This window comes from Canis aureus, chromosome 6 (genome assembly GCF_053574225.1).
Source record: "Canis aureus isolate CA01 chromosome 6, VMU_Caureus_v.1.0, whole genome shotgun sequence".
Taxonomy (NCBI): Eukaryota; Metazoa; Chordata; class Mammalia; order Carnivora; family Canidae; genus Canis; species Canis aureus.
Genome location: NC_135616.1, coordinates 37,004,514 through 37,017,872, shown reverse-complemented (window position 1 = coordinate 37,017,872; position 13,359 = coordinate 37,004,514). Strand labels below are relative to the sequence as shown.

The window sequence follows — 13,359 nt, the reverse complement described above, 5'->3', positions numbered from 1 at the left end:
TCACAAATAATCACGATTGATTAATTCATTCCACAGATGTGGTCAGCACTGAGCTGGGAACCATGACGGATACCATGATAGATCAGACCCTCACTGAAGGAATGAAATGTGTTGGCCAACATGAGAATCAGGGGGGAGATTGCAAGGGGTCAAGAGAGACACAGGTGAGGGGCAAGAGGTGTTAGGAGAAGCCAAGAGGCGCAATGGGGGAGGAGGGCACTTGCGCCCAGTGAAGGGCTCGTGTAGCTGAGCCTCGGGTTTCTGACTCACACAGATGGCTGGGGTTCATGCACCTTATATGAGGGGCGTTACCACCATGATTTCTAGCCTCCGCTCATCATTCTGAAGCATGTTATTAGAAGGTCGTGGTTAGGGTGACCACTTGCCTTAGCGTCCAAATCGAGACACTCGAAAGTCAAAGAGGGCACGATTAGTGATGATGCCAGACAGCTAGCACAACCTGGAACCGTCATATGCAAACTGGGACCGTGGTGACCCTGGTTGTAGAGCTTAGCAGCAGGCTGTCCCCAAGGTCCCAGCGGCCACAGTGGGGACAGGGGACATCTGCTGCCATGCCATCCCCCTGCTTCCAGAATATGGGTTGGGTCCCATTCCACTCAGCAGTGAAGCTAACCCATGGTGCAGGGACCCGTGCTCAAGAAGGGAACATGGGAGAAAAGGCTCCTGGGGCCTCCCATGTCTCGCTGCCCCCCAGCCGGGCTTGGCGCTCAGGGCCCTGGGTGCTCAGCAAGCCTGCTGCTCAGCCCAGGGTCTTAGCACTCACTGCCCCCACAGTAACACCGCCGTCTTCCCGCAGTGCCAGCCCAGGCGGGCGGCTCTAATGGATCACTTGCATTATCTCCCTCATCACTGCTTAAATATTTATCAGACCATTATGTATTTAGTGGCCAGGAGCAGGGAGTGGAAGGGGCGGAAGGCAGAACTGCTTGGACCAGATGCAAGGGTTAATTACAGATTGGGTAAATCCCCCTGATTTAAAAATTAAATAAATAAACATGGTTGGGAGATAGAAAGGGACCGTTACTTACAGGTAAGGAAGTCCAGGGCAGCCTACTCCAGGCTTCAGTGTCTTCCAGCACCTCGGGTTATTATCTTGCTGTTCCCTCCCCCTACCTGCAAACCTGTGGGCTGCCTGAGCCTTAAACCAGCTTCTAATTAAAACCTGTACTTGCGTTTTTACTCCTCTAGCAACCAGTGTGTGGGAAAATTCAAGCTCTCCTAGAACCCAAGTCAACATCCGCCTCATAAAAGAAGTTCTGAAGGTAACTCCAGGGCTGGCACTGTGAAATATTGTTCATTATAACGAAGCAGCTGAGATAATGCTGTTTTCTAATTTCCCTTTCTCAGTCAGAAATTAAATAAAAAGTCATGTCTAAATTACAATACTGGATTGAGATCAGACGAGGGCCCCATGCAGAGAGCTCATGATCTATCCTTCCCACATTTTACAGCCATTAAAAAAGATTATCGCCGGTTTCCCCTCCCTTTTCTTTGAGGCCATTTACATTTGTTCTGAACTCTCACTGTGTTTTATTCGAATCTCTTAAAAGTGCCAGTGCACATAATAAGTCAATCACAAACTTAAATTAAGAAAAAAACAAAACAGGCACCCGGGCAAACTAGGGTTCTGAACTCTAAGCTCAGCGACCTAGCAGGTCTCTAACTTGGCTGTTAACCCTCACCTCCTCAGCCCCACACTTTGGCCCACTACTGGACTGGCAAAGCCTGGGCAGAGAGGGTTCACTCCATGCAAAAATAGCCTGCATCTCTGCAGCCCTCCCTCACAGCCGAAATGCCCCTTGGACCAAATGAAAATGCTGGGCCGGCTGGTAAAGGGAATTTTTAAAATGCTAATGAGCCTTTAATATTAAATGTAATTGAGCACTTGTTTGACTATTCAACAGGAGGAGAAAAAGAACATGGGCACATTCTGTCAGTTGTAATAGAAATTGTTGGTATTCCCAGAATGCACAAAATGTTGGAGCTGAAAATCATTACTTTTGATGGACTTTGTTACTCTGCATCATTATGAATCATCCTTACTGGGCATAAGTCACTTCCTATCAATCACTGAGATAGTATGAATGAGCACCTACTATGCGCGAGGCACTGCATGCAGGAATGAACAAGGGACAATGTATTCTAGAATCATGTGATCGACGCCTCTGAGACACTAGCCCCACAGGTGTGCTCACTGTCTAGCCGAGACAAGAGCACGTTTAGATTTTAAAGAGTGGCACAAATTACTATAAGTTCAAGGCACAGATCAGGCCTGAGCACAGATTCTAGAAGTTTAAGGAAGGTGGGTCTCTGTGGGACACATTAGTCAGATAGGGTTCGGTGAGGGAGAAGGGCTTGAGCTGGACTTTATAGATCAGAGAAAGTTTAACAATGAGGACAGAAGATGAGAAAACACTCCAGAAAGGAACGAAGTGTGAGCAAAGGCCTGGGGATAATGTGCAGAAAATTTAAGGAGGCAGTTAGCAGGGCAGGGCCTGGAGCAGACACAGGGCATGGGGATGGTCTATGGTGGCCACAAGCAACCTCCTCAGAAGGCCACCCAAAGGAGGAAGGGTGTGACAGCATATGCTATGGTTCCCCCAGACGGTGAGCAGGACAAGTGGGATCTGCCCTCATGCTGCTCTTGAGAGTTGCAGTGAAAATGACCTAGAAGAGACTTACCACCTGGACACCTACTGCAGCAGCCAGCTGCAAGCCCACTGGCCATCATCATAGAGATGCAAAATCCGATGAGCTGCTGGAGCAACTCAGGCGGCAAAGGGCACATTGGTTGCAGCCCAACAGGCAACAACCAGAAGAGAAAAGGGGCAGAGAAGCTGGGCAGGTTTAAATGGCAGGCATAGTGGCAATGCCCCTAGATTGAATTCATAGATGTCATATACTTTTGTCTCTCTGCGGTGTCTTTCAAGTGTCATCCAAGCCAGCCACAGAGTGATGCTCCAACATCAATCACATCCACATTCTATGAGCCAAAATGCCGTCACTCTTCTGACTCCTTGATGTGAATGAGTTCAGTTGAACTTGAAACCCATCCACCTCATCACAAAAACTTTCAACACTACATTTGTCAATGAAAGAAAAGGAAGGCTGTTAAATACTTTACATATAATTTCAACTGTTATGAATCTTTAATGGTGATAAAAATGGCTTTAAATTTTTTATCACTCGCTTGTGCAAACAAAGTTTCTTATCAAGGGTGACTACCAAGAATCTATAGAGATCATCAGTAAAAGAGCCTTGATCAGGCATGTGCGTAGCCATTTCAACCATAATCCCTGATATAAAACAGTTATATTCATGGAAAGAAGCAAGCTCAAGTTTCTTATTAGAACTGGGAAGATGGTTTATCCTAATTCAACATATATTGTCTTTCCTGATATACTATACTTTATTTTTTATCTTGTAGAATATACAGAAAATGGAATGACCTTTTTCCCCTCAGCCCCAAATAGAACCCCAAATTCCCAATGGTTTCTTTTAATGTGCAGTACAAATATTCTTGTTTTCTTGTACGTCACGACCTTAAAAGGTTGCAAAACCCTGCTCTAAGGTATTTTGCTTGATCTTCATGGACCTCGGGGAGTATACAAGTCTGATTGTCACCTAAGTGCCCTTTTACCATTGTATGCAAATCAGTGTGACCATGAGCCTTCCCCAAACCCGACAGAAGGATCTACAGGAGCCAAAGATGGCACCTTATGACCCTGAAGAGGTTCCCCCTCGGAGTCGTTCAACTGATACCTCCTACTGTGGGTGCTGCCTAGGACTGAGTCCCTACTGGTAGCAATATGCGGTCTAGTGAAGGAAGGAGGAGTGGGGGGAAGCACTGCAGCTCCCAAATAGCAAAGACCTGCTCACTGCTTACCCAATGCAACTCTCCTTCTGCAGTTCTTCTAGGCTCTCTTCTCCACCTCCTGATTTTAAATAACTTCCTGAACTATAAATGCAAAGAGTTCCAAATGAAAACTGATTGATAGCCTCGTATAATTATATAATAAAAACGCACCGATATGCATATACATTATGTGTGGGCTCATATGTCTATATGCATCTGCATCTATTCCAGAGGGAGGAATATGTAATAACGTCTTCTAAAACAAATTGTCAAGGTGTCAATAAGGAATCTCATAATGAATGTGTGGGTGTGATCTGGGGTAATTTCATTGCAATTATGTTGCTCAGGCTGATTTCCCAAGACAGGTCTTAAAGGCACAAGTCCCATTCCCAAGCGGTAAGCTGGGTGTTTTGATTCCTATGGCGTCCTCGAAGCATCACGTTTCCAGGCCAAAATGCCTTCCCTCAAACAGACCAGACCAATCTGAAGAAATTGGGTAGCTAGCAGAGCGTTAAGAGCTTCAGGCCCCAGCTATAAGCTTTTAAAAACCTGGAGGAATTTTCATGTCTGACCCCCAACAATGTTAGCAGCTGTTCGTGGCTGATGAAGAACAATGGTGCTACCCCACCAGAGAAGTAGGAAGTCCAACAACGACTATATATCAAGCACTGTCCAAAAATGCTAAGTGATGAGGAAGAGTGAAGATGGGGACTGGGTAGGCATATGCAAGAGGGGGCAAGGGGAATGTGGCCCTAGGGAATTCCCAGCCTATTCAAAGGGATAGATCCATGAACAAATATTGATGATTCAAATGGAATGTAATAGAGGTCTAACCATGGGAACCCAGGACAGGGTTGAGAACATAAGAAAGACTTTGTAGGACAGGTGTCATCTAAGCTGGGCCTTGAAAGTTGGATAAAAAGTGCAATCAGTATCTAAGACATCCATTTTACATAGTGCCTTGCTCTATGCTGAGTACAGAGGAGACTCTCCCTCAATAAAATTTTGTGGGATAAAGAATAGACTGTGTTCAGGAATCTTCTCACCAGGGACAAGGCTCCCCAGCTGCCCATCCCTGAGACCAGACTGGGAAATTGCTGTTAGGAAAGCCACGTGTGTGGTCCAGGAAGTTGTGTGAATGCTGACCCCCGGCCACAGGACTGTCTGGGCTACCCATGGCAGCCATGTCCCAAGGGCTCCAAGACACAGACTAGAAGAAGAAAAGAAGGGTGATGGGGCTGGTTGCTCAGTAGGCTTCCATGGGAAATGGGGCAAGGAAATAAATCACTTTCCCTGCCTTCATGACTTCTAAATCTAGACTGGCCAGCTTACACCAGAATCCTGTCAGTTTTTGCTAATGCCTCCTCACCCCTCATCCCTGCAATGTCCTTGATACCCTCCCTCACCCCTGGTACCATCTCTCACCCCATGCACTCCTGCTCCTGAGTCCTGTCAATTGGGCCTTTGTAACATATTTTTATTCTCTGGATCCCTGCGATCATCTCCCAACTGCCTCTCACCCCTCCAATCCATCCACTCCTTGCTTCCAGCCTGATTTTTCAAAATACTTAAAATGTCCCTCCCTTTAACTTTTCAATGTTCCCCTTGCCCCCCACATGAGGCTTAAACTCCTAGGCATTTCCAACAAGACCTTTATGTTCTCATAAGGTCTCCTTCCCTTTCCAGATCTATCCCTTTCCTGAACCACCAAACCCCATAGTCATGCCAAATTCCCTATACTTCCTCCAGTGCTCCCTGTTTCCTCTTGGTTCTAGACCTTAAACATGAGGATCTCTCACTCTCTCTCCCCACCCCCTCTCTGAAATGTCCCTTTCTCTTTTCTCTATAACAGGGTTAACTCAGAGAAACTTTGAAAACCTATATTCAGGCTGTCCATCTGGTTAGACACCCCACCTCCATGCTCCAGAGCACTTTGTGTGTGTTGAAGAAACAATGAACTGTTTCTCTCCTAGTCTATCACGTTCCTGAATTGTGAGTAACTTAGTGGTAGGGACTGTGCCTATGATCTGTGTAAATCTAGCACCCAACACCCAGCACAGTTCCTGGCAGATAGCATGTGCTCAATCAATATGTGAGGGAGAGAGGGTTGTTTGGATGGATGGGTGGGTGTATGGAAGGATGGATGGTTGGATAGGTATTTGTATAGATAGATGGATGGATGTGTTTTCAGAGCTTAAGCAACCTGATCAATAATAAAATGAGGTTACTTCTTCCGTCCATACTCCACCAACTAGGTCATCCTCTAAAACAGTGTATCAGATCTCCCAAAGACCCCCAGGACTAAAGAAGTAATCAGAAAATGATGGAAGCTACATGATTGCAATGGGAAGGTTCACAGCAGAAACTTAGATTAAAGCAAAAGATCCTGGCTGTAGGTCTTCCAGGGAAAGTAGAATATCCTCTGCCAATAGAAAGGAAGCTGGTCACCATATTCCAGCAGGTATCAATCCATTGTTAAGACTTTTTAAAAAGGAAATTAGTCAGGGACTTTTTTTAGGTTTTGACAAGTCAGGCAAATGGGAAAGAATTATATAAATTCTACTTCTCTTTCTGGGACTGACTCTTGACACCAAAATAAGTAAGAATCAACCAGGTCATTCACCATCATACCAGTTACATTCTTAGAATAAAACTCTAGAAGCAGAATTACACATTTGTAAAGTATGGACATTTATAAGACTTAATAAAAATTGCCAACATCACCTCCAGAAAAGCTGTAGCCACGTGTAGTTCCAGTGTGTCCAATGTGTATCTGTTTCATTATGCTCCTACTAACATTGTAGAATCCATTTTTATATCTTTTCCAACTTGATAAGCAATAAATTATTTATCTCTTTGATAGCTAATAAAGTTGACTTTTTTAATAAGTGTGGGCTGTTCTGTAAATTTCTTGTTAATTTTCTTTGCTTGTTTCTCTATTGGATTTCTTGTACCATATTATCCATCTGCAAAGGCCTATCTTAATACATTAGTGTGATTAATCTTTTTCTGTGTGCTGCAAATATTTTTTCTATCTCTTAAGAAATGTGACTTCCTCTACTTCAACACTGGAAGTGAATTAATGAATCTTCATTAAAAATGGAGTTCACAGTCCTGTGCCAGATGCCCTGGATATGCAGGGATATGTAAGGCATGTCACCTGTCCTCAGGAAGCTTGCAATCTAGTTAATCTAGCAAGGAAAATTAGTCACAAACACATCCACGAAGAATTAACTATACAAGTCTTTAGGTAGAGAGGGTTTGCACTGACCTTGAGGCCTGGGTCAGTTCTCAAGGGACAGAAACAGGAGATGTCAGGGCATCCCAGGCAGGGGGAAAGGAATAAGATAAGGGCACAGAGGTGGGAAAGTGAAGAGCCAAGTGCAAGTAGAACAGAGATCTGTGTGGGTGAGTGGTGAGAGGTAAGGTCAGGGAGAGAGGGCCTGAAATACCCAGGCTTTCCCACAACATTGCCTTAATAGAGGCTGTTTCCCTCCCCTGACTAGACTGAGCAGAAGCCTTTGTCTCTGAGCCATTCAGATGTGTGTGCATGCTGTGTACGTTCCACTCTTTTATGATGGCTGTTGTTTGTCGGGATTGATTAGCCTTTCTATGTGGGAGCCATCTGCTGTCTGTCAGGCTCCTTGTCTCACTAGCATGTTGATTTCTATAAATTATTATGGTGTTTGGAGGTAGTGTGATGCTGTGAATCCCACACATCCAAATCAGAACTGGATTGAAAGCCATTTAATGCCTGTTTCCCTACTGCCTTCTCTTTTGGTCAATAGCTTCTCAAGTGAGCTATAATGGGAATCATCTGGGACTGCCCAGTACATTCTGCACCGTCTCCTTTCTTCTGGCCACAGGACTGAGCAGTTGGTCCTGGCCTGGCCACCACAGAACCTCATTTCCCTGGATACAGAGATGGCCCTAGGGTAAACCCGTGACTCAAGCAGGCCTGTGAGTGAGAGGAGGTGTCTTTCCAATGGGGTTGCAAAGATGAGGGAAACATATGGAGCTATTAGTCATCTTTGCTGATGAGTGGAAATGCTGAGCAGAGATAGGCAAAGATGAGACATCAGGTTTTAGAGGTATTGAGACCTTGGTTCCCACATCTCTTCCCCTCAACTCTTGGAGCTTCATCAATTTCTCCCCAGGAACAAGCATCTTTACATTTCTCCCTGCTTCAGTTAATGAGTTGGGTTTTTGTCACCCACAATACAGGGATTCTTGAATATACAGTGTCACTATCCATCTAATTGCCCAAGCTAGGTATATAGCAGTCATCCTCAAATCTTTTTCTTATACCCCAAAATCTCATCAATCACCAAATCCTCTTGATCCTACCTCTAAAACATCTTTTCAGTTACTCCGCTGTTCTCTGTAATTAGCCCTCACCTGGTTCACACAATAGCTTTTTAACTTGTTTCCTTGGATCTTCTCCGCCTTCAAACTCATATTCCACAATGCTACCAAGTTGGTCTTTGTAGATCCAACTTTGCTTCAAAAACTCCAGAAGACATCCATGAGACAAATCTAAACCTCTCAGCATAGGATACAAGCCTGTCTCCAGCTGGTCCGTCCTACCACTTCAACCCCAGCTGCTAATGTACCCCACCTCCCAGCAGACCCATGCCTCCGTGCCTTTACACAGGTTCTTCCCCATGCCAAGAGGCCTTGGCAACCTTGTTCACCTGGTTTCTCCTCTGGCCCTCCACAATTCAGCTCACATTGCACTTCTGCAATGTACCCCTGATAAGAGGAGCATAGCATTCTTCTGGGAATTCAGGGCAGTTTGGTGTTTAGGTTAAGGACAGGAAGATGACAACAGAGCAGTTAAGAGAGTGAGCACTGAGTCAGCAGACCACAGTGTGAGTTCCAGCTCTCACCCTTGCTAGCTGTGGCTACTTGAAAAAAGCACCTAATCCTGAGGTTCACTTTTCAAATGAGGGACACAAATAAGGGTAGCCATAGAAATTAATATTAGGCAAAGTTCTTAGGTAGAACATAGCAGATACTCAATAAATGAGAGCTCTAATTGATTCATGACAGCCCCAAACCCCAATATAAGCTCCATGGGAACAAGGATGAGGTGCTGCATCTTATTCTGCTCTGTATCCATGACACCTAGCACTCTGTCTGGCACATAGTAAACATGCAATGAATATTTCTTTGATGACTTCTCATCTCTTTTCCACTGTCTTACTAGGGACAAGTGGGCAGAAGAAGGACTCTCCAATCACTACAGGGACTCTCTAGTCTGATTAATGATAAAGTCTCCATAGGAAATAATTCAGAAGTGACAATTAGTGAATCAATCAGGCCTATAGAGGATACAAATATTAGTTCCCTAATACAGCAATTATAGATGGCTGTCTATCCAATTCCTTTCTCCATTCTTCTTTGCTAACTAAACTCTTTTTCCGATCCATTTCAATTCTCAAAGAAAATGATCCTATCTCAATTTGTAAGTAAGTCCTAAAAAAAAACAAAAAATCTAAACCACTCCTTATAATGCCATTTTCCTTGTAGGAGCTTGTTTTTCCTTTTGAAAGAGGAACTTTGCAACTTTGCCAGGTAAAGGAGACTGCATCAGACTCATGCCTTCAGGCTTGCCCAGGGTAAAAGGATGAGGGGTTTTATAGGAAAATACAGGATCTGGGTGCTTTCAATAGGATCCTGGTATGTGCTACCAGCCACATTCCTCATGTCTTCAAGGTGGTCTCATGATCAGTGCTGGCACTGGCCATCCAAGTCTCCTTACTATGTATACTATGTATATGCTGAGATCAGTGAGATGTCAATATCAATACCGAGTTCCTGGAACAAAGGATTCCACAGAAAAACAAGTGAAGGGGAAAAATGTATGCACAGAGGAGGTGCAAGTCCTCCATGGAGTTTCTGGGAAAGCTTTCTTTGTTTTTAAGAAGAGACACAAGGAAGAGACAGTTTCTTTTCTTCTACCCACATTGTTCCATCTACAAATGTTGCCGTGAACAGGGATGCTGCTATCTGGTAACGAGGAAGAAAGTCCACGAGGATGGCAAGGCAGAAAAATAGAAAGAACTTGAGTTCTTAATGACACTGTCAGGCATAAAATTAGCCAGCGGAGGAGAAGCCCTACTTCAGAACTCCTCTCTTGATTAAATACAAATTTATCTCACAGTCTCAGTTAGTTAAAGCATTTGCTTCAACGTGGATGGAACTGGAGGGTATTATGCTGAGTGAAGTAAGTCTATCAGAGAAGGACAAACATTATATGGTCTCATTCATATGGGGAATATAAAAAATAGTGAAAGGGATTATAGGGGAAAGGAGAGAAAATGAGTGGGAAAAATCAGAGAGAGTTAAAGAACATGAGAGACTCCTAACCCTGGGAAACGAACAAGGGGTAGAGGAAGGGGAAGTGGGTGGGGGGGATGGGGTGACTGGGTGACGGGCACTGAGAGGGGCACTTGACGGGATGAGCACTGGGTGTTACACTATATGTTGGCAAATCGAACTCTAATTAAAAAATATTTTAAAAAAGAAAAGAAAAGTTTTCTATTATTTGAAGCCAAAATATCTTACCAGACTCACCTAATTTTTAAAGCCTTTCTCCCAACATGCCCCTGCTTATTCTCTTCTTGAAGGTCACATAATACTCTTACTTCCCCATGTCCTTTTTTACATATGCTGCTCTCTCTTTTTGAAGAGTATAATACGTCTTTCTCTCCTGGCTAAATTCACTTTCCTTCTGAAGCTGGATTCACCCTCTCTGGAGATCGAGTATCTGAATACAGCATGGTTCCCCTAAGGACAACTTAGGTAAACCCTTTGTGTTCTTCTTCTGAACCCCATTAGCACTATGTGCACATTTTAAGTCACATTTAATCATAACCACTAATCTTGTTCTTCTCTTCAACTACAGGAGAGCCCCTTGGGGGTAAGGACTACATCTTATTTCCCAGGATCCCTCAAACCTGGCACAGGGTCTGGACTGGAACATAATAAAGAATCAATAAATGAGGAACAAATGGATAGACACATGGATATTGGACAGTGTCTACCACTGACAGGCTTCCAAACTTGCCAGGGAAACAGAATAATATGAACAAACTGTAAAATGGCAAAAATGATGTCACATCATGTGATGCACAGACCTTCTAACAATTTTTAAAAGTGCATATTAACACTTTAAGGTATCTCTACATGACATTACATTAACTAAGATAAATAAAACATAAAATCCAGTTGGGTGGACTGTGGGGAAGAACATGACTATGGACTGTCAGTAGCATTGTAAATTGGTTCAATCTGTCTAGAGAGCAAGAGGGCAAGACGTAACATAAGCTATAAAACTGTTCATACCCTTTGACATAGTAATTCCACTTTAGGGAATATACCCTGAGGAAATAACCCAAACCAAAAAAAAAAAAAAAAAAAAGCAATTTATATGAAGATATTTATACCAACGGTGCTTAGAATCCAGAGAAAAACAGTAACAACTAAGCTCTAATGGGACAGTAAAGCTAAGTACATTATGGCATTTTAGGTTGAAGTGAAAACTGGCAATGTCCACACATATGAATGCATATATAATTACAGTAAGTGGAAAAACAAAATAGTAACAAAGTACTGATTTAAATTATATTAAATTTTACTTAAAATTTTCTCTTTATTGCAAAAGATATTAAAACTATTAGAGAAATAAAAAAATTGTTTCCTGATCATTAGGTACCTCTATTTGCATGGAATTCAATCTCCTGGCAGTCGTGGATTTACTCAGGTATCTACAGTACACTGAATCAACCTGATGACTTGTAGGATGAAGAGATGATTAAATGCCTCTGTGAACTACACTGTGACAAGGAGATGGAAAGTTGAAGCAATAAAGTGTACTGCAGTCCTTGTTTGGTGAAAGCCAACTGTGTCTTCTTATTGGAACTGAATTTTTAAAAAGTATCAGTCATCTAAAGAGCTGTGGAGTGAGTATCAGGGGCTTGGTATTTTCTCCAGTGAGGCAGCCATATCTGGAGTGGCTGTAATTGGAGGCCATTTCATCATGTTTATAATAATCTACTGTCATTCTCCAAGATATAGCCATTTTCCACAGTAGAGAAATAAGGGATTTCAATGGGGTTGTGATAGGAATCACCACACCTGCACCTTTTGAGTCTGTGTTGGTTATAATGATTTCGCCCAAGGATAGGGTATTACTTTGGGTTCATGTCTTGCATTTGGCACTTTCTAACAAAGAAACCCATAATGGAATCAATATAATAATTCTGCCTGGTATTGAATATATCTATTCCAACCTTACAGTCAGGAACTGAGAAAATAACATGGAATGTATTTGGGGATTCACTAGGCCAACTATGATGTCAAAATTTCGTTTGTCCTCTAGCTCCCAGTATGTCCCAGTATCCCCAACAATTAGCTCAGAGCCAATGAAAAATCTAAAAAGTATAGATGTGTCCTGTTCCATCCAGTCACTGTTACCTTGACAAAAGGCTCTGGATCTCTTTGAAGATAGCCAGGAGTTGGATTTACAGTATATACTTGTGGTGTAATTGCAGATCCTTCTCCAAAGGTGTCTAGGCTCTGGGTCTATGGCTCAAGTTTAGGAATTGGATGAGAAGCAGTGGTTCCCCACACTAGGTGACTCAAAAAAGGCTTTTGTTCCTTAGGCCCAGTGTTTGTTGTTTGTTCTGATTACATGAACCAAGAAAGTTCTTAGAAACTATCCATCTATTTCAGTGCAAAAGACTTCACGGTCATTTAGCCATCCCAAAGGTAGCTACGGGCGTAGGCTGGTTTAATTAGCACACTGGCCTGCTGCCTCTTATGGAAGTTTGTATTGTTAGACCCTATTCACTGTGCATCCAAGAGCCACCCTCCACATCTTCCTTGTCAATGGAAACAAAGCGTGTAACGGTGTGATAATGTGCTCTACTAAAAGTTCTCACCCTACTAAATCCTCTTGCAGTTGGGTGGCAAGTACATGACTTAGAATCTGACAAAGCAGACAGACGTGTGTGAAAATTGGATTTGGAAGGAAGCAAAATGAAGAGGAGGCCAAATGCAGTGGAATTGACATCTGGTTAAGTACACGGTGAAGACAGCCAGAGATTACCAGTGCTGAGGGGCAGTGCTGTTGCTAAGGCTGCCCAGAGCCCCAGGATCTGCTCTTTAGCCACACCTCTGCCCAGTGTAACCTGGGTGGCACATAATACCCTTTTATAAAATCCTTTTCTGCTTAAGCCAGCCCACATGGATTCTGTTGCAATTAAAAACATTAAATAATACATGTACCACCTTGCCTCTAGAGGTTTTTAAAGTGTCACTCCTTGGTCTCTTCCCCAGGGGATTCTAGTATTCCCCAAGGAAATCAAGGATCTCATTTCAGTTACAGTACTCTCTCAACATAAAGATAAGAGCCATTACGGCTCTCTTCAAAGATGTGAGTGATCATGGTCATTCTCAGTGACCTGGCAATATCT

At 43.3% G+C, this 13,359-nt stretch overlaps 1 long non-coding RNA gene across 14 annotated transcripts in view; it reads left to right on the top strand.

The window, feature by feature from the left end:
- The window catches only part of LOC144315723 (uncharacterized), a 52,918-nt gene extending 39,776 nt beyond the window's left edge, over window positions 1–13,142 (top strand). For 4 of the 14 annotated variants that reach the window (XR_013381520.1, XR_013381512.1, XR_013381518.1 and 1 more), the window contains 4 exons: window positions 37–164; window positions 1,210–1,283; window positions 11,594–11,844; window positions 12,846–13,139. This is a non-coding gene — a long non-coding RNA (uncharacterized LOC144315723). Of the gene's footprint in view, window positions 1–36; window positions 165–1,209; window positions 1,405–1,925; window positions 2,729–5,729; window positions 5,870–10,571; window positions 10,685–10,787; window positions 11,059–11,593; window positions 11,845–12,845 lie in introns of those variants that run through there. The other 10 variants (XR_013381521.1, XR_013381526.1, XR_013381514.1 and 7 more) reach the window with 9 other exon arrangements.
- Window positions 13,143–13,359: the final 217 nt, after the last annotated feature.